Source organism: Gopherus evgoodei, chromosome 17 (genome assembly GCF_007399415.2).
Source record: "Gopherus evgoodei ecotype Sinaloan lineage chromosome 17, rGopEvg1_v1.p, whole genome shotgun sequence".
Taxonomy (NCBI): Eukaryota; Metazoa; Chordata; order Testudines; family Testudinidae; genus Gopherus; species Gopherus evgoodei.
Genome location: NC_044338.1, coordinates 23,867,326 through 23,894,346, shown reverse-complemented (window position 1 = coordinate 23,894,346; position 27,021 = coordinate 23,867,326). Strand labels below are relative to the sequence as shown.

The 27,021-nt window shown below is 52.5% G+C and overlaps 1 long non-coding RNA gene across 1 annotated transcript; it reads left to right on the top strand.

Annotated features, from left to right (window-relative positions):
* The first annotated feature begins 22,475 nt into the window (after positions 1-22,475).
* On the top strand, positions 22,476-24,482 carry LOC115636583. The gene is made up of 3 exons (XR_003996996.1): positions 22,476-22,577; positions 23,860-23,862; positions 24,471-24,482. It is a non-coding gene; the product is annotated as an uncharacterized LOC115636583 (long non-coding RNA).
* The last annotated feature ends 2,539 nt before the right edge of the window (positions 24,483-27,021 follow it).

Below are 27,021 nucleotides of genomic sequence, written 5' to 3'. Positions count from 1 at the left end.
TCTCTGCTAGATTGCAGAGCCCGGGAGTCAATATTGCTTCCCCACCTAGGTCCTCAGAGACTGGAATCAAGTCGCCCCTTGTGTTAAATAGCTCAGGCTGCTTGAGTCTCTCACTGTAAGGCAGGTTTTCTAGTCTTTTAATCATTCTCATGGCTCTTCTCTGAACTCGCTTCACTTAGCAACATTCTTTGTGAAGTGTGGACTCCAGAACTGGATTCCAGCCCTGTCAAATACAGGGGTGAAATCCTCTCTCTGCTCCTACTTGTGATTCCCCTGTTTATACATCCAGACATCGCATTAGCTCTTTAGGCCACAGCGTAGCACGGAGAGCTCATGTTCAGCAGATTATCCACCATGACTCCCAAGTCTGTTTCAGAGTCTCTGCTTCCCTGGATGGAACCCACCCCGACAGTATGTCCGTCATTCTTTGGTCCTAGAGATATGCTACCTTTGCATTTTGCCGTATTAAAATGCACATTGTTTTTTTGCACTCAGCTTACCATGTGATCGAGATCGCTCTGTATCGGTGACCTGTCCTCTTTGTTATTTACAGCTCCCCCAATGCTTGTGTCATCTGCAAACGTTATCCGCGATGATTTTATGTTCTCTTCCAGGTCGTTGATAACACAGAGCCAACAACTGAACCCTATGGAACCACACTGGAATCACATCCGCTCAGTGACGATTCCCCGTTTACAGTTACATTTTGAGACAGTTTTTAATGCATTTAATGTGTGCCGTGTTCATTTTATATGGTTCTAGTTTTTTATTCATGTCATGTGGTACCAAGTGAAATGCCTGAGGTCTAAGTACATTATGTCAACACTGTTCCTTCATCAAGCAAACTTCTCATCTCATGGGGAGCTGAGGGACAGAAAACTTAAGTGATGGCCTAGGATTGCAAGGGAGTTGGTAGCAGGGTAGGGAATTGATCACAGGTTGCTGTTCAGGCCGTGGTCACCAGCTTAACCACTGGACCATCTGTTCTCTCTTTATGACCCTCCCTTTTGCTGTAACACAGGCCATAGAATTTCATGCAGGAATTCCTACATCCATAAGACTGGCCATACTGGGTCAGACCAAAGGTCCAGCTAGCCCAGTATCCTGTTTTCCAACAGTGGCCAATGCAGGAGCAGTGCCAGGGTTTTTGGTGCCCTAGGCGGGGGTCCTTCTGCACTCCCGGTTGGCGACGGCAATTCTGTGGCGGGGGGTCCTTCCACGCTCCCGGTCTTTGGGGCACTTCAGCGGCGGGTCCCGGAGTGAGTGAAGGACCCGCCACAGAATTGCCTCCAAAGACCTGGAGCGCAGAAGGATCCCCTGCCGCCGAATTGCTGCCGAGAGCTGCAAAATGCCACCCTCCTAAATCCTGGCACCCTAGGCGACCGCCTAGGTCACCTAAATGGAAGCGCCGGCCCTGGGCCAATGCCAGGTGCTTCAGAGGGAAAGAACAGAACAGGACAATTATTGGGTGATCCATCCCGTCGCCAGTGATGAGCTGCCAAAATCTTAAGAACTGGTTCCCTATTGGGTCTTCAGTGGCACGTCGGCAGTGGGTCCTTCACTCGCTCCGGGTCTTCAGCAGCATGTCAGCGGCAGGTCCTTCAGTGCCTTGAAGACTTGGAGCGAGTGAAGGACCCGCCGCTGAAGTGACGCCGAAGACCCGGTAGGGAACTGCCCGGTGAGTACAAGCCGCACATGCCTCTCAAAACAGCCTGTTCCCCACCCATGTCCTGCCCCCGACTGCCCCCCTCAGAACCAGCAATCCATCAACCCCTCCCACTCCTTGTCCCCTGACCACCTCCTCCCGAGACCCCCCCACCCTAACTGTCCTCCAGGACCCCACCCCCTACCCAACTCAGCCTGCTCCCTGTCCTCTGACTGCCCCGACCCCATCCACCACCACCCCGACAGACCCTCGGAACTCCCACGCCTACCCAAACTCCCCGTTCCCCGTCCCCTGACCAGCCCCCCAAACCTCCATCTCCTCCAACCACTCCCTGCCCCTTATCCAACCCCTCCTCCCAGCCCCAGCCCAACCCCCTTACCATGCTGCTCAGGGCAGCGTGTATAGATGCCATGCAGCCCACTGGAGCTCGCAGTCCCACCCCCTTACCATGCTGCTCAAAGCGGCAGTAGCTGCAAAGCTGCCAAGCAGCGGTCCAGAGCTCTGGCGGACTGGCACGCTGAGGCTCTGCGAGAGCGGGGAAGGCAGAGGAGGGGCCAGGGGAGCCTCCTCAGCTGGGAGTTCAGGTGGGATGTGGCCCGCGGGGCTGGAATTTGCCCACCCCTTTAACAACTGGTTCGAAACCGGCTTCTAAATTTAACAACCAGTTCATGTGAACTGGTGTGAACCAGCTCCAGATCACCACTGCCTGTCGGCCATTGCCAGCTTCTGGTAAACAGAGGCTAGGGACACCATCCCTGCCCATCCTGGCTAATAGCCACTGATGGACCTATGGTCCATGAATTTATCTAGTTTTTTTTTGAAGCCTGTTATAGTCTTGGCCTTCACAACGTCTCTGGCAAAATTCCACAGGCTGACAGTGTGTTGTGTGAAGAAATGCTTCCTTTTGTTTCTTTTAAACCTGCTGCCTATTAATTTCATTTGCTGACCCCTAGTTCTTGTGTTATGAGAAGTAAATAACACTTCCTTATTTACTTTCTCCACACCAGCCATGATTTTATAGACCTCTATCATATCCCCCCTTACTCTCTTCTCCAAGCTGAAAAGTCCCAGTCTTATTAATCTTTTCTCATATGGAAGCTGTTCCATACCCCTAATCATTTTTGTTGCCCTTTTCTGTAACTTTTCCAATTCCAATATATCTTTGTTGAGATGGAGCGACCGGAACTGCACGCAGTATTCAAGGTGTGGGTGCGCCATGGATTGATTTACAGGCAACATGATATTTTCTGTCTTATTATTAATCTCTTTTTCTTAACGATTCCCAATATTCTGTTTGCTTTTTGACTGCCGCTGCACATTGAGTGGCTGTTTTCAGAGAATATCCCCAGTGACTCCAAGATCTCTTTCTTGACAGGTAACAGCTAATTTAGACCCCATCATTTTATATGTGGCCCAATAACTTCTGGTTGAGCTAGAGCGCATCTTCTGACATCTGAGTTCAATTTAATGACTTCAAAGGAGCCCAGCCCCCAGCACACTGAGCTCTTTGGATTGTGGGTGCAGCACCCTTTTGAACGTTCGGGCCAGAGGCTGCAGATTGGCCAGCGTTTGAACAGCTCACTCGCTCGCAGCATTGGGTTTGGCAGAGGGCTGCACGGGGCATGCTCACAGGTCAGGTAGAGTCACAGTAAAACACATAGGGTATGTCTACACTCCGAAATTAGGTCGAATTTATAGAAGTCGTTTTTTCAGAAATCGGCAGACTGCGTGCACAGTACCGAGGCTAGTGTCAACTTCTGGTGTTTTGCACTGTGGGTAGCTGTGAGTAGCTATCCCATAGTTCCCACAGTCTCTGCTGCCCGTTGCAATTCTGGATTCAGATCCCAATGCTTGACGGGGCAAAAACAGTGTCGCAGGTGGCTCTGGGTAAATGTCATCAGGGCCCCCTCTCCCTCCCTCCGTCCATGAAAGCAACGGCAGACAATGGTTTTGCGCCTTTTTTCCTGGGTTACCTGGGCAGATGCCATACCAGAGCAAGCATGGAGCGCGCTCAGCTCACCATCACCGCACGTCTCCTAGGTGCTGGCAGACGTGGGACTGCGTTGCTACATAGTAGCAACTCATTGCCTTTTGGCAGCAGATGGTGTGTTATGATTGGAAGCCATTATTGTCATATTCCTGAGTGCTATTTTAACTGACCTCAGTGAGGGGTGCCTGGGCAAAAGGCAGATATGGGACTGCATTGCTACACAGCAGCAGCTCCTTGCCTTTTGGCAGCAGATGGTGCGTTATGACTGGTAGTCCTCGTCATATTTCTGAATGCTCTTTTAACCAACCTTGGTGAGGTCAGTCACGGGCGCCTGGGCAGACTCCTTCTGCTGAGCATCCAGGAGACGACAATGACTAGCAGTTGTACTGCAGCATTTTCTGCCAAGCACCCAGAAGCAGACAATGGCTAGCTGTCAAACTGCACCATCTGCTTCCACCCTAAAGATGTAAAAGCTAGATGGAGTGGATCAAAGCTAGAAATAGACTCGATGTGTTTTGTATTCATTTGCTTCCTCCCGCCCTCTGTGAAATCAACAGCCTGCTAAACCCAGGGTTTTAAGTTTGATCCTTGAGGGGGCCATTCTGTGTGACAGTTGTTTGTGTTTCTCCTTGATGCAAAACCACCCCCTTTGTGGACTGTAATTCCCTGTAAGCCATGTCGTCAGTCCCCCCTTCCTCCGTCAGAGCAGAGCAGTGCCTTTTTTCAGCCCAGACACCATAGCATTGGGATCATGGAGCCTGCTCAGATCACCGTGGCAATTATGAGCACTGTTAACACCACGCGCAGTATCCTGGGGTATATGCAGAACCAGAACCTGCCAAAGCAAAACCATGTGAGGAGGCAACGGCAGCGCGGTGATGAGAGTGATGAGGACATAGACATGGACATAGACTTCTTGCAAAGTAAGTGCAGGTTCATGCTGTGGAACGCCACTTCTGGGCCCAGGAAACAAGCACAGACTAGTGGGACCTCATAGTGCTGCAGGTCTGGGATGATTCCCAGTAGCTGCGAAACTTTCACCTGCGTAAGGGCACTTTCATGGAACTTTGTGACTTGTTTTCCCCTGCCCTGAAGCACCAGAATACCAAGATGAGAGCAGCCCTCACAGTTGAGAAGCGAGTGGCGATAGCCCTGTGGAAGCTTGCAACGCCAGACAGCTACCGGTCAGTCGGACATCAATTTGGAGTGGGCAAATCTACTGTGGGGGCTGCTGTGATCCAAGTATCCCATGCAGTCAAAGAGCTGCTGATATCAAGGGTAGTGACTCTGGGAAATGTGCAGGTCATAGTCAATGGCTTTGTTGCAATGGGTTTCTCTAACTGTGGTGGGGCGATAGATGGAACTCATATCCCTATCTTGGCACTGGAGCATCAAGACAGCGAGTACATAAACCGCAAGGGGTACTTTTCAATGCTGCTGCAAGCATTGGTGGATCACAAGGGACATTTCACCAGCATCCACATGGGATGGCTGGGAAGGGTTCATGACGCTCGCGTCTTCAGGAACACTACTCTATTTAAACGGCTGCAGCAAGGGAATTACTTCCCAAACCAGAAAATAACAGTTGGGGATGTTGAAATGCCTATAGTTATCCTTGGGGACCCAGCCTACCCCTTAATGCCATGGCTCATGAAGCCATACACAGGCAGCCTGGACAGTAGTCAGGAGCTGTTCAACTATAGGCTGAGCAAGTGCAGAATGGTGGTAGAATGTGCATTTGGACGTTTAGAAGCACGCTGGCGCAGTTTACTGACTTGGTTAGACCTCAGCGAAACCAGTATTCCCATTGTTATTACTGCTTGCTTGTGCTCCACAATCTCTGTGAGAGTAAGGGGGAGACGTTTATGGCGGGGTGGGAGGTTGAGGCAAATTGCCTGGCCACTGATTACATGCAGCCAGACACCAGGGCAGTTAGAAGAGCACAGGAGGGTGAGCTATGCATCAGAGAAGCTTTGAAAACCAGTTTCATGATTGGCCAGGCTACAGTGTGAAAGTTCTGTTTGTTTCTCCTTGATTAACACCCCCCGCTTGGTTCACTCTGCTTCCCTGTAAGCTAAACACCCTGCCCTCCCCTCTTTGATCACAGCTTGCAGAACGCAATAAAGTCATTGTTGCTTCACATTTATGCATTCTTTATTAATTCATCACACAAATAGGGGGCTAGCTGCCAAGGTAGCCTGGAAGGGGTGGGGGCAGAGGGAAGCACAGGGTGGGGTGGGGGAGGAGGGCAGGACAAGGCCACACCGCAATTTAAAACTTAAACTTAAAAACTTTAAAACTTATTGAAGGCCAGCCTTCTGTTGCTTGGGCAATCCTCTAGGGTGGAGTGGCTGTGTGGCCGGAGGCCCCCCCACTGTGTTCTTGGGCATCTGGGTGAGGAGGCTATGGAACTTGGGGAGGAGGGCTGTTGGTTACACAAGGGCTGTAGCGGCGGTCTGTGCTCCTGCTGCCTTTCCTGCAGCTCAGCCATACGCTGGAGCATATCAGTTTGATGCTCCAGCAGTCGGAGCATCAACTGTTGCCTTCTGTCAGCAAGCTGATGCCACTTATCCTTTTCAGCCCGCCAGCTCTCCTCGTGTTCCTGTTGTTCTTTCCTGCACTGTGACATTGTCTGCCTCCACGCATTCTGCTGTGCTCTGTCAGTGTGGGAGGACAGCAGTAGCTCTGAGAACATCTCATCCCGAGTGCGTTTTTTTTGCCTTCTAATCTTCGCTAGCCTCTGTGAAGGAGAAACATTTGCAGCTGCTGGGGGAAAAGGAAGATTGGTGGTGAAAAAGACACATTTTAGAGAACAATAGGATCACTCTTTCACGTTAAACCTTGCTGTTCACATTACACAGCATGTATGCTTTTGTTACAAGGTCGCATTTTGCCTCTTATATCAAGGGCCTGCCAGTGTGGTGTGAAAGATCACTCAGGCAGGGCCAGGCAACAGAATTTGGCTTGCAGCCAGCCATGGTAAGCCACAGTCTTTTGGCTTCATTAACCTTTATAACGTGGGAATGGTTTCAAACAGCAGCGCCCTTATTTCCCATACCAAGCGGCCGTTGAGTTGGCCATTTAAAATGGGTTGGCAATTTAAAAGGAGGGGCTGCGGTTTGTGGGTTAGCATGCAGCACAAACCCAAATAACCCCTCCAGACACACACGCTATTCTCTGGGATGATCACTTCACCCCTTCCCCCACCACGTGGCTAACGGAGGGGAACATTTCTGTTCAGCCACAGCCAAACAGCAGAGCAGGAACGGGCACCTCTGAATGTCCCCTTAATAAAAGCACCCTATTTCAATCAGGTGACCATGAATGATATCACTCTCCTGAGGATAACACGAGAGAAAGATAAGGAATGGATGTTGTCTGAATGCCAGCAAACATCGGGATTTGTGCTCCATCCCCATACATGTTAACAGACTTTTGCAGTAGCTGGGGCAGATTAATCATTAAGTGCGCTTGCTTTTAAACTATGTGTAATAATTACAAAGGTACACTCACCAGAGGTCCCTTCTCCGCCTACAGGGTCTGTGAGCATGCCTTGGGTTGGTTCGGGGCATACTGGCTCCAGGTCCAGGGTGAGAAACATATCTTGGCTGTTGGGGAAACTGGTTTCTCTGCTTCCTTGCTATGAGTTATCTTCAATCTCTTCGTCATCATCTTCCTTGTCCCCAAAACCCACTTCCTTGTTGTGTGACTCTCCATTGATGGAGTTAAAGCACAGGGTTGGGGTAGTCGTGGCTGCACCTCCTAGCATGGCATGCAGCTCAGTGTAGAAGCAGCATGTCTGCGGCTCTGCCCCAGACCTTCCGTTTGCCTCTCTGGTTTTGTGGTAGGCTTGCCTTAGCTCCTTAATTTTCACGCGGTACTACTGTGCATCCCTGTTATGGCCTCTGTCTTTCATGTCCTTTGAGACTTTTTCCAATGTTTTGGCATTTTGTTTACTGGAATGGAGTTCTGATAGCACTGATTCATCTCCCCATATGGCGAGCAGATTCCGTACCTCCCGTTCGGTCCATGCTGGAGCTCTTTTGCAATCCTGGGACTCCATCATGGTTACGTGTGCTGACGAGAACTGCATTCACCTGCATCTTGCCACGCTGGTGTCATGGAGTGTGGGGGAGTCTGGTCCTGCACCCCTCTTCCTGGGACCCACAGTGACTCTTAGCCAGCCAGTAAAACAGAAGGTTTATTGGACAACAGGAACACAGGTTACAGCAGAGCTTGCAGGCACAGTCAGGACCCCTCCATCGAGTCCTTCTGGGCTTTCAGGGTGCTTGGATCCTAGCTAGGATACCCTGAATTCCGCCCATCCAGCCCCAAGCCCAAACTCAAACTGCTTCCCTCCTGCCACTCCCTTCCTTTGTTCCCCTTCCCGGGCAAAGGTGTTGACCTTTCCCCTCCCTTACCTAGCTCAGGTTACAGGCCCTGCATCGTCCATCCCCTAAGGTCCTCTCCTGCTCTCCCACTCCCCACACAGACAGTTCCTACTGCATCACAGCTGGCCAAACAGGATATGAAATTCAAAAGTTCATGGGCCTTTACCTGTCTACCTGGCCAGTGCATCTGAGTTGAGAGCGCTGTCCAGAGTGGTCACAATGGAGCACTCTGGGATAGCTCCTGGAGGCCAATACTGTCAAATTGCATCCACACTACCCCAAATTCAACCCGGAAAAGTTGATTTCAGCGCTAATCCCCTCGTTGGAGGTGAAATAAAGAAATCGCTTTAAAGAGCCTTTTAAGTAGAAAAAAGGGTTTCGTTGTGTGGAGGGGTCCAGACTTAAATCAAGGTAACTCTGCTAAATTTGACCTAAAATCGTAGTGTAGACCAGGCCATAGTAAGTCCTGCAGCTCAGGTGCTAGGGGAGCACAGGATATTTGTAGGAATGTGGTTGTAGTGTGTCACGGAGTGTGGGGGAGTCCGGTCCTGCACCCCTCTTCCTGGGACCCACAGTGACTCTCAGCCAGCCAGTAAAACAGAAGGTTCATTGGACAACAGGAATGCAGGTTACAGCAGAGCTTGTAGGCACAGCCAGTACCCCTCAATCAAGCCCCTCTGGGGTCCAGGAAGCTTAGCCCCTTGAATTCCAACCACCCAGCCCAAAACCAAAACTGAACTGCCCCTCCTCTAGCCGGCCGATTCCTTTGTCCAGCTTCCCGGGCCAAGGTGCTAACCCCCTCCCCGTTACCTGGCTCAGGTTACAGGCTTAAAAATCCTGTCCCTCACCTAAAGAAATCCCCAGCTCTCCCATCCCCCATGCAGACAGTCCCTACTCCATCACATCTCTCCCCCCTTCGAGACTGAACTGAGCGGGGTCACTCTGCCCAGTGACCTGGGGAAGTTCAGGGCCACCCCTCCTGGACAACGCCTCCGCTATCAGGTTGGCACTTCCCTTCACATGGACCACGTCCATGTCATAGTTCTGCAGGAGCAGGCTCCACCGCAGGAGCTTGGCACTGGTTCCTTTCATCTGGTGCAGCCAGGTCAGGGGAGAGTGGTTGGTGTACACGGTGAAGTGTCACCCAAAGAGATATGGCTCCAGTTTCTTAAGGGCCCACACCATGGCCAAGCATTCCTTCTCGATGGCCGCGTAGTTCTGCTCCCGGGGTAGCAACTTCTTGCTAAGGTACACGATGGGGTGTCTCTCTCCCTTTTCATCCTCCTGCATTAACACTGCCCCCAGTCCTGTGTCTGAGGCATCGGTAAACACCATAAAGGGTTTGTCAGAATCTGGGTTTGCCAGAACTGGGCCACTAATCAGAGCCTCCTTCAGCGCCCTGAGAGCCTCCTGGCACTGCTCGGTCCAGACCACCTTGTCTGGCTTCCCCTTCTTGCACAGCTCTGTGAGGGGGCGGCTATGGCACTAAAGTGTGGCATGAACCTTCGATAGTACCCCGCCATCCCAATAAAGGCCTGGACCTGCTTTTTGGTTTGGGGAGCAGGCCAGTCTCTGATCACTTCCACCTTAACTGGTTCCGGCTTTAGGCAGCCGCTCCCCACCCGATGGCCCAGGTAAGATACTTCAGCCATCCCCACCTTGCACTTCTCAGCCTTTATGGTTAACCCAGCCTCCCGGAGTTGATCCAGCACTTGTTTAACCTGGGACACATGGTCCTCCCAGGTCTGGCTAAAGACGCAGATGTCGTCAATATACGCCATGGCAAAACTCTCCATCCCCCTCAGTAGCTGATCCACCAGGCGCTGGAAGGTGGCCGGTGCTCCCTTGAGGCCGAAGGGCAGGGTCAGAAACTCGTAGAGCCCCAGAAGGGTGATAAAGGCTGATTTCAGCCTGGCATCTGCGTCCAGCAGCACTTGCCAGTAGCCCTTTGTAAGATCCATGGTGGTAAGGTACCGAGCACCCCCCAGCTTGTCTAGGAGTTCGTCAGGCCTGGGCATGGGGTAGGCATCAGATACGGTGATGGCATTGAGCTTTCGATAGTCCACACAGAACCAGATCGACCCGTCCTTCTTGGGGACCAGCACCACTGGCGAGGCCCAAGGGCTGGAGGACTGCTGGATCACCCCCAAAGCCAGCATGTCCCTGACCTCTCTTTCTAGGTCCTGGGCAGTTTTCCCGGTGACTCAAAAAGGGGAGCATCTTATCGGGGGATGTGACCCGGTCTCCACCTGGTGGACAGTTAAATGAGTGTGTCCAGGCTGGTTGGAAAACAGCTGTCCGTATAGATGCAGCACCCCTCTGATCTCAGCGTGCTGGGCCAGGGTCAGCTGATCAGAGAGGGGAATTGCCTCCGAGGGGAACCAGCTTTTGTCCCAGGGAATAGGTCCACTAAAGGGTCATCTCCCTGCTCCTCCCAATGTCCACACACGGCCAACACCACATTCCCCCTGTCATAGTATGGCTTCATCATATTCACATGGTACACCTGGCGGTGATGTGCCCGATTTGACAGCTCCACCACATAGTTTACCTCATTTAGTTGCTTGACAACCTTGAAGGACCCTTCCCAGGCAGCCTGGAGTTTGTTTTTCCTCACGGGGATGAGAACCATCACTTGATCCCCGGTGGCGAAGGCACGGGTCTGCGCCGTGAGGTCATACCAGACCTTCTGCTTCTTCTGTGCTCGCGCCAGATTCTCCCGGGCCAGGTCCATGAGCTCGGCCAGTCTTTCCCGGAAGGTCAGGACATACTCCACCACTGACTCTCCATCGGGAGCGGCCTTCCCCTCCCATTCGTCTCTCAGCAGGTCCAGGGGCCCCCTTACCCGCCTTCCATATAACAGTTCGAAAGGCGAAAACCCGGTAGATTCCTGGGGTACCTCCCTGTACGCGAACAGCAGGTGAGGTAAGTACTTGTCCCAGTCCTGCGGGTGCTGGTTCATAAATGTTTTTAGCATCATCTTCAGCGTCCTGTTGAACCTTTCCACCAGCGTGTTGGACTGGGGATGATACGCTGAGGCCCAGTTGTGCTGGACCCCACATTTCTCCCACAAGCACCGGAGCAGGGCCGACATGAAGTTGGACCCCTGGTCCGTTAAGACTTCCTTGGGGAACTCTACCCAGCTGAAAATGGTCAACAGCGCATCTGCCACAGTGTCTGCTTCGACAGAGGACAAGACCACCGCCTCAGGGTAGTGAGAGGCGAAATCTACCACCACCAGAATGTATTTCTTCCCCAACCGGGTCGTCTTGCTGAGAGGTCCCACTACGTCCATGGCCACCTTCTGGAAAGGCTCTTCTATGATGAGTAAAGGTCTCAAAGCGGCTTTCCCCTTGTCGCGAGCCTTCTCCACCCTTTGACAGGGGTCACAGGATCAGCAGTACTGTCGGACATGGGTAAAGACCCCAGGCTATTCCACCAGCTTAGGTTAAAAACTTGTCCAAACTTGCCATCCTTCCTTATCCTTGGATGGGTACTGCTGCCACCACCAAGTAAGTTATGTAACCCCTTTGGGGTTCAGAGAGCGTGAGGCTGGGAGTACTGGGGTCTGGGACTCTGCATGGAGAACAAGGAGGGAGGCTGTAGCTACTTAAGTGGGAAGGTGGTCGCTCTGTGGGGCTTTTCAGAGAGCAGCAGGAGAGGGCACCTGAGGGGTCTGTTGGGGAGAGTTCATTGGCACTGAAGACGACCAGGAGCACCCAAGACTCACCACTGGACGGGAACTTGGCCCAGGACCCCTGAACTCTGTGTGCAGACACATTGCTCAGTGTCTGCCCATCCAGACTGTGCTACCGCTGGGCCTGTGGGGCCTTGGCTTGGATGCAGCCCTGTTTTACTGCTTCCCCTATATTTCCTCTTGTTGTATTTCTCCTCTGTAAATAAATACCTCCCTTTGTTATAGCCACTGTACTTTTCCTCTGTGTATGTTTTCAGTCTGGGGGTTTGGAACAGGTGCGCCTGGGGTGGAAGGGATTTCTCCTGCTGCATTCCTGCGTGCACCTTCTCTTGGCCAGAGCTGCCTGCAGAGCAGACTCCATCTTGACCACGAGGGCGCTAAAGTTACAGTTAGACAAAGATTCAGGAAAATGATGACTTGGAGTTCCTGTTTTCCTAAAATATCCCCCCAAGCCCCTTCATCCCCTTTCCTGGGGATGCTGGAGAATAATCTACCAACCAAATAGGTTAACAAGGTGAGCACAGACCAGACTCTTGGGTTTTTAAGGCACTAAAAACCAATCAGATACTTAAAAAACCAGAACTGTATTATAAAGAAAAAAGTAAAAGAAGCCCCTCTGTAAAATCAGGATGGAAAGTAATTTTACAGGGTAATAAGATTCAAAACACAGAGGATTCCCAGTAAAGCACCACCCATATAGAACCAGCTGCAGCTTTTTAAGGGCCGGCACCATGGCCAGGCCTTTCTTCTCTGAGGCCACTTAGTTCTGCTCCTGGGGCAGCAATTTCTTGCTCAGGTACCCGATGGGGTGTCTTCCCCCCTCAGCATCGGCTTGCATCAGCCCTGTGCCCAGCCCCGTGTCTGAGGCGTCGGTGAACACTGCAAAAAGCTTGGCAAAGTCTGGATTTACCACATTTACCAGGCCCTGGATTAAAGCCTCCTTCAGTATACAGAGAACCCTCTGGCCCTGCTTGGTCCAGAGCACCTCATCTGGCTTCCCCCTCTCACATAGCTCAGGGATGGGGCAGCTAGGGGGCTAATGTGGGGTATAAACCTCCAGTAGCACCCGGCACCCTGATAAAGGCCTGGACTTATTTCTTGGTCTGGGGAATGGGCCAATCTCTGATCACCTCCACTTTGCCCTTTTCGGCTTTTACCTTCAGGCAGCCCAGCACCCTCTTCACCTGGGACGTATATTCCTCCCAGGTCTGGCTAAAGACACACAAGTCATCGTACGCCAGGGCCAAGTTCTCCATCCCCTTGGATGTCTAGCTTGTCTAGAATCTCCCCAGGCAAAGGCATGGGGTCGGCATCGGACACTGTGATGGCTTTAAGCTTCCAATAGTCCCCACAAACCAGATCGTCCTGTCTTCCTTGGGGACCAGCCTCACGGGTGAGGCCTGTAGGCTGTTGAACGGCTGGATCCCATCTAAAGCCAGCAGGTCCTTGATCTCTCTCTCCAGGTTCTGGGCTTCTTTCCCAGAGACTCTGAATGGGGAACTCTTGATGGGGAGATTGGCTCCCATCTCAGAGAAGAGATCCACCAGGGGGTCTTCCCCCTTCTCCTCCCAATCCTCCCCTTTTAGGTCCAGGGGTCCCCTCACTCTCCTCCCAAACAGCAGCTTGAATGGGAAGAACCCTGTGGATTCCTGGGGCACCACCAGCTGCCTCCTGATCCCCCCCAGTTCTACTTCCCTTTGGGGAGCCCATTCCCAGTACAGGGATCCCTTCTCCAGGAGGACTCTGTCCCTGCAGCCTTCCCCAAGGAGGTTTGCAGCGCTGTGGCCAGCAAGTTCCCTCAGCTTCTCCAAGGAGGGATCCTTCTGCAGCTCAATCTGGGATTCAGCTGCTGGGGCAGGGAGTGGGACCTGCTCCCTCTCACTGGCTGGGCCTGGGGTCACAGCCCCCCTGAGCCCTGTCCCTGGTAGCTCTCTTCCTGCTGTGTAATCACTTCCCAGCAGCACGTCTGGACCAGGCAAACCTGTTTGGCAGCTGACCTGCCCTGCCTGGGTGTCCCCCAACTCAGCTGGGGTTTCAGCTTCCACCGAGGTCAGCGCTGCCCTTGCTGTCCCCGTGGGGGCAGGCAGCGAGCTCTCTGCTCTGGTCCCAGCATCAGAGCCAACATGAGCCCCCTCTCTGGTGTTCAGGGGGATGGGGAGCATCTCTCCCTCCCACTCAGCCCCAGGGGGCTGGTTATAGGTAGGCAGGTATCCTGAGCCCAGCAGCCCCTCCCCACTGCCAGCCAGCTCATTCGCATTTTCACTGACCATTTCCATCCTAGCCAATTGGTTCCCTGGATTTGATTTCAAATCCTCGGCCGTTACAGGAGCAGGGCCTGTATACTGTCCCAAAGAGACACAATCACCCCTCCAACAGGACTTCACAGCCGATTGTCACAGAGTGTGGGGGAGACCAGGCCATGCACCCCCAGCTTCCTGCAATTCACGATGAATCACAGTCCAAAACAGGTCTTGCCTGTACAGACAACAGGACCCCCTTTAGTTAGGTCCATCTGGGGGCCACAGGGAGTCCACAGCCCTGTTGGTCGGGGCACCCCTCTTTATTTCCCAGCCAGCTCCAGACTGAAACTCCCTTCAGCTATCTCCTTTCTGGCCTTCCCCCGGCTCCTTCCCCAGCCTTTGGGTCCTTTGTCTAGTGTCCTGGGCAGAGGTGTTACCTGGCCTCCAACCTCGCTCCTGAGTTCTCAGGTTACACGCTCAGGTATCCTCCCTTCCCCAATGCAGCCAGTCCCAGCAAAACTTTCCTGAAATCTTCCCAGATTAATACTCCCCACTCATATACTCTCCAAATAACATATCAAAAACATTACCTCTTTGTCACACAGGGCACTCTGGGGGTTGCTTGGCCAGTTCTCCATGTCCCCCCCATTAACACCACAGTGGGCAAATGGTGGTGCACCCCCACTTCTTTGGGGCCCTCCTTGGCCCCCCATTTCAAGTGTACCCTCGCCATGGGCTCTTTGCATGGGGTCCTGCCCACCCCCGTCAGGGTCAGGTAGGTGTTGGGCATCACCTGATCTGGAGCTACCACCTCGGGCCAGGCCAGCGTCACCTCAGTGCCCATGTCCAGTATACATAGACTTTCCTCCCATCCATCTACAGGGGAACAAGGCACTCGCTTCGCAGGGACAGCCCCACGCCCACCCAGTAAATGGAGAACCTGGTTTCTGGAGCATCCAGCTCTGCTGAGGAGTTGGCCTGGGGCCCGCCTCTCTCCTGAGCAGTTGATAAACTGTCAGCCCCCCTTTGCCTGGGACCCCTGCCCCTTATCCATCTGGGTATCTACCCAGTCGACCCTTTGTGGGTTTCGTCTGCTCAGTCTGTCCTTGAGCCCGGGGCACTGGGTCCGTCTGGCCACAGTAATAGCAGCCCATGTCCCATTGGTCCCCTCGAGCTGGTCGGTTGGCCCAGATGCCGGATGTTCCCCTTGGGAGGGGGTTCTCCATGTTTCCCCTATGGGAGGTCCCAGGGTGACTCTCTTTCTGCATTGCTGCTGGCCTGTTCCTTTGGGACTCCTTCCTGCCACCCCCGACCGGGTCTTCACAAACTCATCAGCTAGCCACCCTGCATGTCGCGGGTTCTCTGGTTTTTTGTCCCTCAACCACAGCCTCAGGTCAGATGGGCACTGCTCAGACAGTTGCTTTAGTACGATCAGTTTAACCAGGTCTTTCTTCGTCTGGGCCCCATCTGTCCACTTGCTGGCGTATCCCTCCATGCAGATGGCTAGTTGCAGATATGAGACCTCAGGGGTTTTACGCTGGCTCCGGAACCTTTCCCGGTACATCTCAGGAGTCAGCCCAAACTCATATAGCAGGGCCTGTTTGAATAGTTCGTAGTCTCCTTTCTTCGCCCCTTCCAGTTGGTGGTTCAATGCCACGGCTTTGGGGTCCAGTAAGGGGGTGAGAACCCGGAGCCTGTCCTCAGGATCAACCTGGTGCAGCTTGCAGGCTGTATCAAAGGCATCCAGGAGTCATCCATGTTCTCCCCCTCCTTACGCTGGGCCAGGATGCATTTATCAAAGTTCTGTGCAGTCCTGGGTCCCCCCTCACTCACCGCAGCTGGGGGCTCACTGCCCCTCACCAGCTCAGTTCATGCTGCCTCTGTCTCTCTTTCCCCTCCAGCTCATGCTGCCTCTGTCTCTCTTCACGCTGCTTCTGTCTCTCTTTCTCCTCCAGTTCATGCTGCCTCTGTTTCTCATGATCCTCCAGCTCTCTGATTTTTAGCTCTCTCTCCCACTTCAGCCACTTCCTCTCCATGGATGCCGAGCGTCACCAGGAGGATCCCCTGCTGGGCGGTGAGCTTCGCCGGAAGGATCCTCTGCTGGCCTGGGGTGTCATGGTGCCCTTGGTATTTGCTGGGCTCCTTCCCACCCTTCCCCTAGGCATAGGGAGGAGGGGTCTCAGGAAGCCCTCAGCAGCCGGCTGACCACTCCCAGCTGGGACAGACACTGGTGGCTGCGCTGCATCTGCCAGGCTGCTTCCCTCAGAGACAGGGATCAGTTCATTCGAGCGATTTCGCTCCTCCAGCTGGGCAATCAGCTGGTCTTTGGTGAGCCTCCCTCTGCGCAGCCCCCACTGCTTGCACAGCTCCACCAGGTCACTGTTAAGCTGCTTAGCATACATCTTCCTGCTGGCCACTGGCAGGCCTGGGTGCTCGCTGCTCCCCACAGTTTCCAGGGAGACCTCTAGTGCGCCAGCCCTTCTCAAGGTCACCACCCATCTGCCAGGGTCGAACAGCAGATCCCTCCATCCCTGAGACCACTCACTGCGATCCCCCAGGGGACCCTGTTACTGCAAAAGTCCTTCTCTCTGGTCACACACTCCCAAGGGTTAATCACCCCCTTTGTTTTACTGCTCCCCAGTCACTTACTGCAGGAAGCGCTGTCCATGGGGTGCAGTGGATCCCACTTTTCCCACCAGTTGTCACGGAGGGTGGGGGAGTCAAGGCCCTGCACCCCCGGCTTCCTGCGATTCACCGTGACTCTCAGCCAGCCAGTTATAAAGAAGGTTTATTTAGGTGACAGGAACACAGTCCAAAACAGGTCTTGCCAGTACAGACAGCAGGACCCCTTTTAGTTAGGTCCATCTGGGGGCCCCAGGGAGGCCACAGCCCCATTGGGAAGCCCAAACTCCGTCGAGGCCCCTCTCCATTTTCCAGCCAGCTCCAAACTGAAACTCCCTTCGCCTGTCTCCTTGTTGGCCATCCCCCGGCTCCTCCCCCAGCCATTGTGTCCTTTGTTCAGTGACCCGGGCAGAGGTGTTACCTGGCCTCCAACCCCCTGGGATGAACTATTAATGTTCTTAATGTTTTCCCTGAATACTGTGTTGGTGCCTCAGTGTCCCCATGGCAGTTCTTAAGTCTCTGGCAGAGCAAAGGGCCAGTGCACCTAAATGCCTGACACTCTGGCCATGTCTACATCTAAAATTTTGCAGCGCTGGTTGTTACAGCTGTATTAGTACAGCTGTATAGGGCCAGCGCTGCAGAGTGGCCACACTTACAGCAACCAGCGCTGCAAGTGGTGTTAGATGTGGCCACACTGCAGCGCTGTTGGGCGGCTTCAAGGGGGGTTCCGGGACGAGAGAGCAAACCGGGAAAGGAAACCAGCTTCGCCGCGGTTTGCTCTCTCGGTCCCGGAGCCACCCAGCAAACCGCAGGGAAGGAGACCTGCTTGCTCGGGGTTCCGGGACCGAGAGAGCAAACCGGGAACGCCGCGGTTTGCTCTCGCGTTCCCGGAGCCAGCCAGCAAACCGCAGGGAAGGAGACCTGCTTGCTCGGGGTTCCGGGACCGAGAGAGCAAACCGGGAACGCCGCGGTTTGCTCTCGCGTTCCCGGAGCCAGCCAGCAAACCGCAGGGAAGGAGACCTGCTTGCTCGGGGTTCCGGGAACGAGAGAGCAAACCGGGAAAGGAAACCAGCTTGATTACCAGAGGCTTCCTCCTTCCACGGAGGTCAAGAAAAGCGCTGGTAACTGTCTACATTGGATTACCAGCGCTGGATCACCAGCGCTGGATCCTCTACACCCGAGACAAAACGGGAGTACGGCCAGCGCTGCAAACAGGGAGTTGCAGCGCTGGTGGTGCCCTGCAGATGTGTACACCTTCAAAGTTGCAGCGCTGTAACTCCCTCACCAGCGCTGCAACTTTCTGATGTAGACAAGCCCTCTGTCTCCTAGCAACTGATGACCTGGGTCCCTCCTCTGCAAAAGTGCCAGCTGAAGGTGTTGGAGACAAAGGGATCAGGTGACCTCCTGGCCCTGGAAAGGGGCTGAGGAGAGAGGAGGGGCTGGGAGGGGTTGTTAGTCTGGAGCAGGCTGGGGTCGAGGACTGAAGTGCAGACGTGGGGGTCTGGCTCACTGCCCCCCAGAATGGACCCAGCCGAGGGCTCCGGTTCGCTGTATCTACAAGCCCTGTTTTAGACCCTGTTCCTGTTATCGAATAAACCTCTGTGTTACTGGCTGGCTGAGAGTCACATCTGACTACGAAGTGGGGGTGCAGGACACTGTGGGTTCCCCAGGACCCCACTGAGGTGGGCTCGCTGTGGGAAGCGCACGGAGGGGCAGAGGATGCTGAATGCTCCAAGGAGAGACCCAGGAGGTCGAGCTGTGTGAGCTTCTTGCCCTGAACAAGTCTGCTCCAAGGGAGAGGAGGCTCCCCAGAGTCCTGACGGGCTTGGTGGGGAGCAGTTCCAGAGCATCACCCGTTGACTCCGTGACACCCCCCTCCTGGGTTCTCATGTTACATGCTCAGGTATGCTCCCTTCCCCAAGGCAGACAGTCCCAGCAAAACTCCCCTGCAACCTTCCCAGGTCAATACTTCCCTCTCAGCATTCACATAACACAGCCAGAACATTCCCACTTCCTCACAAGATGTTGAGCTGAGGATCTTCACAAAAGGAAGAAAGGAGAGAAGCAAAATATGGACCCTGGACTTCAGAAAAGCAGACTTAGACTCCATTAGGGAACTGATGGGCAGGATCCTCTGGGAGGCTAATATGAGGGGGAAAGGAGTCCAGGAGAGCTGGCTGTATTTTAAAGAAGCCCTATTGAGCGTGCAGGACCAAATATCCCGAAGTGCAGAAAGAATAGCAAATATGGCAGGTGACCAGCTTGGCTTAACAGCAAAATCTTTGGTGAGCTTAAACTCAAAAAGGAAGCTTACAGGAAGTGAATTTGCACAGATGATGACTAGGGAGGAGTATAAAAATATTGCTAGAGCATGCAGGGGTGTAATCAGGAAGGCCAAGGCATAACTGGAGTTGCAGCTAACAAGGGCTGTGAAGGGTAACAAGAAGGGTTTCTACCGGTATGTTAGCAACAAGAAGAAGGTCAGGAAAAGTGTGGGAGGCAAAATAGTGACAGATGATGTGGAAAAAGCTGAAGCACTCAATGCTTTTTTGCTTCAGTCTTCACAGACAAGGTCAGCTCCCAGACTGCTGCACTGGGCAGCACAGTACGGGGAGCAGGTGAGCAGCCCTCAGTGGTGAAAGAACAGGTTAAGGACTATTTAGAAAAGCTGGACATGGACAAGTCCATGGGTGCAGAGCTAATGTATCCAATGGTGCTGAGGGAGTTGGCTGATGTGGTTGCAGAGCCACTGGCCATTGTCTCTGAAAATTCATGGCGATTGGGGGAGGTCCTGGATGATTGGAAAAAGGCAACTATAGTGCCCATATTTCAAAAAGGGAAGAAAGAGACCCTGGGGAACTACAGACCAGTCAGCCTCATTTTAGTCCCTGACAAAATCATGGAGCAGGTCCTCAAGGAATCCATTTTGAAGCACTTGGAGGAGAGGAAGGTGATCAGGAATAGTCAGCATGGATTCACCAACGGCAAGTCATGTCTGACCAAGCTAATTGCCTTCTATGATGCGATAACTGGCTCTGTGGCTATGGGGAAAGAGGTGGATGTGATATATCTTGACTTTAGCAAAACTTTTGATATGGTCTCCCACAATATTCTTGCCAGCAAGTTAAAAAAGTCTGGATTGGATGAATGGACTATAAGGTGGATAGAAAGCTGGCTAGATTGTCGAGCTCAACAGGTAGTGATCAATGGCTTGATGTCTAGTTGGCAGCCAGTATCAAGAGAAGTGCCCCAGAAGTCAGTTCTGGGGCTGGTTTTGTTCAACATCTTTATTAATGATCTGGATGATGGGATGGATTGCACCCTCAGCAAGTTCGCAGATGACACTAAGCTGGGGGGAAAGGTAGAACAAAAATGATTAGGGGACTGGAGCACATGAATTATGAGAAGAAGCTGAGGGAACTGGGATTGTTTAGTCTGCAGAAGAGAAGAATGAGGGGGGATTTGATAGCTGCTTTCAACTACCTGAAAGAGGGTTCAAAAGAGGACAGATCTAGACTATTCTCAGTAGTAGCAGATGACAGAACAAGGAGCAATGGTCTCAAGTTGCAGTGTGGGAGGTTTAGGTTGGATATTAGGAAACACTATTTCATTGAAGGGTGGCGAAGCACTGGAATGGGTTCCCTAGGGAGGTGGTGGAATCTCCATCCTTACAGGTTTTTAACGCCTGGCTTGACAAAGCCCTGGCTGGGATGATTTAGTTGATGTTGGTCCTGCTTTGAGCAGGGGATTGGACTAGTTGACCTCCTGAGGTCTCTTCCAACCCTAAAATTCTGATTCTATGAAAACACCAACTGGACCTGCTAAAGAAGCAGAACCAGAACCCACCAATCCCAATGACTCCCATCACTCCAAAAATCCACAAATGGGAACACTTATGTCTTGCATACAGAGAAGAGGATGATATTGCTGAATATCTGACTACCTTTGTAATACATGAAATCCCTGATGATAAGAGAGTTCCTACTCTGATTGCAAAATTAACTGGTAAAGCTCAAAATGTATTCAGTGGAATGCCTATTGAAGATGCTTTAGACTATTGTAAATTTAAAGATATTCTTTTGCGAAGTTTTCAGATTACGCCTGAAACATATCGTGTTAAATTTAGGAATATTATGAGCGATATTGGTATGAGTAATGGGGAATATGTAAACAAATGAAAGATTTGTTAGGAAAATGGGTGAAGGGTAAAGAGGTGGCAAGTTTTGAAGGAATGTTGGATCTTCTCACTCAAGAGCATTTCCTAGGTATATGTAAGGCTGATGTAAAGCAGTGTCTATGGGACAAAGATGTAAAGTCTATGGATGAGATGGCTTTTTTAGCTGATGTCTTCGATCAGACTCAGGCATCTATTGAGGGTAGGCTACAGAAAGAGGGGTTTAAAACTGGTGGGAAGGGAGGGTCCCATTTTGCCCCTGAGAAGAAAGAAAGGGCCTGGGAGCCTGAACATTCTCTTACCCCAAAACATTCGTCTGCTGGTAACTCCTATCCCAAATCTCCTGTAAAAGCAGAAGACCCCAAAAGGTGCTATCAGTATAATTCCAGTGTGTGATCACCTGAGGAATAAACGCCCTGTGCTAGGAGGAAGCAGGCAACCAATAGCTGATCTCATTTCTGCTGTCCTCAACACAAAACCCCCCCCCAGGGAATCGAAGCCTGTCATATTGGCATTGTGAGATTAGCATCTGCAGAACCAGCCATGGAGTATGTTAAAGTTGTCAAAATTAATAGCAGGGAATACAGGGGCCCAGATCTCTCTAGTTAAGCAGCGTGTGGTCCCAAAGGCCAGCATGCTACCTGGCCAAATGGCAGATTGTGCGGGTGGGCAAAAGCCGATTCCTTGTACCACTAGCTAGAATTCATGCGGTGAGGGAAGGTTTGGAAAGTGTTTTGACTGTGGGGTAATGGAACACCTCCTAGTCCACCTGCTCCTTGGTAATGATTTTTTCCACGTAGCTCAGGTTAAAGTATTTGCCTGCAGCAGGAGAGAGTTTTATGCTGGGACCCTGAGGGAAAGGGTAAGGTCTCAGGAACTCCTGAGAGAATGGGAGAGAGTCTCCTTGATTCTTCTGCAGCAGGGGGGAAGCCACATGCTTCCAGGTGGGAGTGTGGTTGAGACCAACTCCTGCACTGCAGCTGGAGGCAACGCCACATCAGGAAGGGATGGGGGTGGGATGCCTGCCAGGGAGAGAACTGTCCAGTTTGTTAGCTGCCAGCAGGTCACAGCTGAACCAGAGACGGGAGCATAAAGAAATGTGTCCTAAAGGAAAACTCAGAGAAGTGGGAGGGGATCTCTGAAACCACTGAGGTGGGTGCGGATTCCTGTGACTCTGTTACACAGGGAAGCAGGGTGCTGCCAAGTATGGGAGGGGCTGAGCCTAGCTCCTTTCCTGCGCTCAGGCGCAGGGGCAGGAGAGGTTTTGTCAGGGATTAAGGAAATTGCCCCATTTGGTAGCTGGCAGGGCTCTGCAGCTGAACAAGGGATGGATCCCTTCCCAGGGAGCACAGAGAAATGTGTCTTAGGAGGGGCCCAGAGGAGGAAACTGGGGAGGGAATAGCGGGGGTACAGGAATATCTCCTTATTGGTAACTTGAGGCAGGATGCCCAGGACACTAGGAGGATGGCTGGGTCAGCATCTGTGCACCCAGGCTGTGACGAAGTGGGGGGTTTTCTTGGAGTTTTCTGTGTTTTCCAGGGGGGGTTGCATGCAGAGGGAGTGGGACTCAGCATTCCCGGGTGTTCTTGGTTTAACCAGGTGAGGGGAGAGGGAGTTTGTTGTTACAGAGGACTGGGGAGGGAACTTGGGACCCTACCCGATGACTGGAGCATGGAGACCCCAGCGACTGGTGACCTGGAGACCCAGCTCAGGAGTCACAGCCGGTTCTGGTCAGTGGGAGGACAATGGGCTGCAGAGAGAGGACGCGGGTGACCTGACCGGCCAGTTCCAGCCAGAGTGGCCAGAGGAGAGCTGAGAGGAGAGGAGACCCAGGCGATCCTGTTTCCGACCCTGTTTACCTGGAAAGAAGACAATGGACAGAGGCGGGGCTTGGGGCCGCGGATATCGAAGGCCCAGCTGGGAAGCAGGGGGTCTCTGGGCTGGAGAGGGGGAGCAGGCAGAGCCCATCTGGCTGCAGGGGGACTGGGATGTGCTGGGCTGAGGGAGGCCAGGCCTGAGGCCCTGAGAGTTCCTGTGCTGGGTTCAACTTTCAATAAACCCTCCTGTTTTATGCTGGCGGAGAGTCACTCCGGTCTAGAGAACAGGGTTGCATTAGCCCCTTTGGGGGTGGAGGCCTGGCGGGTCTAGAGTGAGGGGAGTCCCTGAGGGGGCCCACGGCGAGAGACAGACGTGCTAAGGCTCAGAGAGGTGCGGCTCCAGGAGGTGGAGAGGCCTGACCCCAAAAGAGAGTGGACCCCCGAAAAGGGCTGTCTCACTGAAAGGGGCACTCCCCATGGACCGCACGGGGCCATGAGTGGGCACAATCTGTGAGTCCATGACACAGGCACTCAGCCTGTGACCCAGGCTTTGAGAAGGAACTGTGTACCTGACCTCCTGGAGGGGTGCAGTCACGCAGCTGACTTCCCAGGACAGGGAAAGGGTGGGGGGGTCCCCCAATCCAGGTCCCAGTTTTTCAGAATGCTATTTCTGAAAAGTTTTTGGAAAGTAACTGTGTCTCTGTACACCAAGATGCAGCCCCAACGCCTATCACAGCAAAGGAATTGAGATCAGGAAATTGCCAGGTGGTAGTTTGTGAGAATGCAAATGGCACAAATGATGGGGGTGTAGGGTATGAGGGGGCGCGGTGTGGCTTCTCCCACACTGTAGAGACACAGAAAGCAGTTATGGGAGAGCTGCTGGGAAAAGGTGCATCTGACCAAAGGGTAAACACAGCTAGCTCAGAGAGCACAGATCACAGCCCTCTAGAGGGCAAAGAAGGACTCAGTGCTGGAGGGGGAAACACAGGGTAACCCCAAAAGGGGAGCTGGGTTTCTGCATATATACAGTCCTGGGGTTAGGAGACTGCTCCCCAAAGCGCCAGCCAATGTGCAGGATCCCCCTGAACACCTACCTTGCCAGACCCCGAGGCACCAAAATTCCAGAAACATGATTAAATTAAGAGCCCACACAGAGGGCAACACTGGAGGGAAAGAAAAGCCAGTGACTGATTACATGGGAGAGAGTCAATGGACACCGTGGGTGATGAACAAACTAATCTCAAACTAGAATATCTGAACAGAGGGTGTGTTATCCTAAAGATACTTGTAAATGCACATCTGTGATAAAAATGTTGGTATTAAGCTTTAGGGATAAGAATTTTGACACGGATGTTAAACCTTATGATAATGTTACTTTTCAGTTAATACTTGTAAACAGGTTTAAAGCTTATCACAGCAGAGAAACAAAAACCGGTTTGCTGTGTGTGAATGGGGAAACTGAGGCACATCACCTCATGGCCTCAATGGCTGGATGCCAAGACAACTATAACACAAACTATCTTCTAGATAGTCAGTGACTAACCCTCTTGCAGTAAACTATGGGGGCAGGTGAGATACTCTGTGCCTCAAGGGAACCCCCTGGACCCCCGTGTTCATCCTTATAATATGAATGTGTGGTATCCAATTCAAAGTTTGTCATGTCGGGTGTCTTCGGAAGGCTCATGATGCACTACGCATTGTTCTTATAGTGATGTTATAGTAAAGTTATAGATTGTAATTTCATGTATGTAGTTATGAAGCTGAAAATGCCTCCTCGTGGCTTACAACAAGCCCAAGCAAAAACTCTCCAAGAGCAGAGGGGCAGTTCACACCTCCTCAGGGCATGTATGGGACAAACCCAGACCAGCCTCAGGAACAAAGGACACTGGCCTAGGCAGCAACAAAGGATTGGTTGGACTCTTGAGTGAGTCACCCCACTTCCTTTGATTAGAAATGGGCGTGGGGGCGGGAGGCAAAGCCAAGCGGGAAGAAAGAACACGATAAAAGGGAGAGACATTTGCCATGCTCTTCCTCTCTCTTCCATCTCCATCTGCAGACATCATCACCAAGCAACTGAAGCGCTGATCAAAGGGGAGAGCCTGGCTGAGGGGAAACAGCCAATCTGTGGTGAGAAGCATCTAAGTTTGTAAGGGCACTGGAAGTGTTCAGATCAGCATTTTGCTTTTATTTCATTTGACCAAATCTGACTTGTTGTGCTTTGACCTATAATCACTTAAAATCTATCTTTGTAGTTAATAAATCTGTTTGTTTGTTCTACCTGAAGCAGTGTGTTTGGTTTGAAGTGTGTCAGAGACTCCCCTTGGGATAACAAGCCTGGTACATATCAATTTCTTTGTTAAATTGATGAAATTATATGAGCTTTCAGAGTCCAGCGGCCATAACTGGACACTGCAAGAGGGAGGTTCCTAGGGTTGTGTCTGGGACCGGAGATATTGGCTAGTGTCATTCACTTGCAAGTAGCTGGGAGCAGCTTACATGCCAGAGGCTGTGTGTGAACAGCCCAGGAGTGGGGTTCTCACAGCAGAGCAGGGTCAGGCTGGCTCCCAGAGTCAAGGATTGGAGTGACCTAGCGGATCACCAGTCCAGATAACACTAGGGGAAGGTCACAGGGCCCCCTTAGCCTGAGGCCCTGGGCTGCAGCCCCTAAAGCCCCTGCATTAATCTGGCCCTGCACGCCTCCCCCCTGCATCACCTCTGGGAGAGGGAGTGGGATTATCTCCCATTAGCCCTGCCCAGCCGGCCCTGCAACAGGAGAGGGAGCGGGATTATCTCCCATTAGCCCTGCCCAGCCAGCCCTGCAACGGGAGAGGGAGCGGGATTATCTCCCATTAGTCCGACCCAGTTGGCCCAGCAATGGGAGAGGGAAATGGATCTTACCCTTACTAGCTCTGGCCAGCTAGGCTAGCGACGGCAGAGGGAGCTGGGTTTTACCCCATTAGCTCTGCACATAGGATGACCAGGTGTCCGGTTTTGGACCTGAACACTCAGTCAAAAAGGGACCCTGTTGGCTCCAGGGTTAAAAGTCTGGTCGGTGGTGCTGCAGCGCTCAGGCAGGCTAGTCCCTGTTAGAAACCTTATTCCTTTACTCTCCCACTTCCCCGGTCCTTCTCGCACAAACAGAGAGCAACAATACCCGAAATCCGAAATGGGCAAACAATTCCATGTTCATTGGGGTGAACTTCCAGCAAGCTTCAGTCCAAGTTCCTTTTTCCTTATTGTCGAATCCCAATTTACTTCCTGTTTGCCCCTAATTTATATAGTAATAGTCTCAGCTATACCTTAACCAATCATTCTACTGAAATTTAACTAACCAGTCCTAACATTGTAACATAATTTTCTAAACAATTATATCCCACTACCCTAATTAACTTACACCTAGCAACATTAATTATACAGCAGACAGAAACAATTCGAGACTCAAACAGATTAACAATAGAAAAGTGGGGGCCATAAAGATAAAACATAGAGAAATGAGGGTTTCACAACCACAGCCATTGAGAAGTGATTTCTTGCCAGACAGGATGCTCTCAAACTAAGTTTTCTTTATCCATCTTAAGATCTGTTTGTTTCTCTGCTGGTGATGGGCACTATCAGGACAGGATTGTCTTCCTAACAGCCCAATAGCACCTTATTTCGGTGTGACTGGTTTGGGAAGTGAGGATGTGATCATACGCTTCCCAGTTTATGGCTGCCCCTGCTGCTTAGCCAAAGGCCTTAGCTTAAGAACAGGGCCTCAGATTGTCACAGGGAAAGAGGCCCTGACACAGATTCTTTCTTTTATACCCCTATAACTAGCTAACTGATAAGCAGACACCTACATTCTTACAGCAGAGGCCTTTACCGGCAGGCCTGCCTAGCTATACCCTAACCGTCCCGGCACTGTGCTGCGCCCTGGAACTGGCCAGCTGGTACAGCTCCAAGGTTGGGGAGGCCATGGGGCTCCATGTGCTGCTCCCGCCCCGAGCAACAGCTCCACACCCCCACTGGCCGGCAGCCACAGCCAGTGGGAGCTGCAGGGGCAGTGCCTGCGGGTGAGAGTAGCATGCAGAGGCTCCTGGTCCCCCTGCTGACCAGGAGCCACCTGAGGTAAGGCCATGCCCCAACCTCAAGAGCCAACCCTCTGCCCCAGCCCGGAGCCCCCCCAATCCGGAACCCCCTCCTGCACCCAAACCCTCTGCCCCAGCCCTGAGCCCCACCCAACCTGGAACCCCCTCCTGCACCCAAACCCTCTGCCCCAGCCCAGAGTCCCCTCCCCAACTGTGAACCCTTCTGCCAGCCTAGAGCCCCCTCCTGCACCCAAACCTCTCATTCCCAGCACCACCCCAGAGCCTGCATCCCCAGATGGAGTCCTCATCTCCCCTGCATCCGAACTCCCTGCCCCAGCCCAGAGCCCCTTCCCACAG